This window comes from Tupaia chinensis, unplaced genomic scaffold (assembly GCF_000334495.1).
Source record: "Tupaia chinensis unplaced genomic scaffold, TupChi_1.0 Scaffold142133_1, whole genome shotgun sequence".
Lineage (NCBI taxonomy): Eukaryota > Metazoa > Chordata > Mammalia > Scandentia > Tupaiidae > Tupaia > Tupaia belangeri.
Window position 1 is genome coordinate 53,660 of NW_006201984.1, and position 637 is coordinate 54,296.

The window sequence follows — 637 nt, forward strand, 5'->3', positions numbered from 1 at the left end:
GTTGTAATCTATGCATAATCTTTTGTAATATGCATTCCCATGAACTTGCTGAAGATCCTTCATACACATCTCTCTTGTTTAAGTCACTGTTATTTGGAGATTTCTGTTTCAGGTAGCAGAACTCAATCCAAATTATTATCCAGACCTTAGTCAACACAGATTAAACTAATATTGCCCTTTCTTCTTTGCTAATAATAATTACCTCTGTCCACTGTTCACATGTTTTGGGTATTCTACTAGACCCTTTGCAAAGATCATCTCTAAACATCGTGATACTTCCAGGAGGAAGTTATTATCATTGCAGATGAGTAAACTGAGGCAAAATGAGGTTAAGCAACTTGCCCAAAGCCACACAGCTAGCAAGTAGCAGAGGTAAGATTTGAACTTCAGGTCTGACTAACTTCAAAAGTCTATTCTCCTCCATCTTTAAAAATCAGTTTTTTTTTTCTATACTATTTAATCCTCCACCCTTTGAATTTTCATTTTTTAAGTCAGGATCTAGAAGCCACAGCATAATTCTTTATGTCTTATGTCACTGAGTTTAATGATACAAGATTTTAGGAGTCATGAAGCAATTGTTCAAAACTGAAATTATTATGGCCATACTCCCAAAGAACTGCTATTGTCACTGAGCATT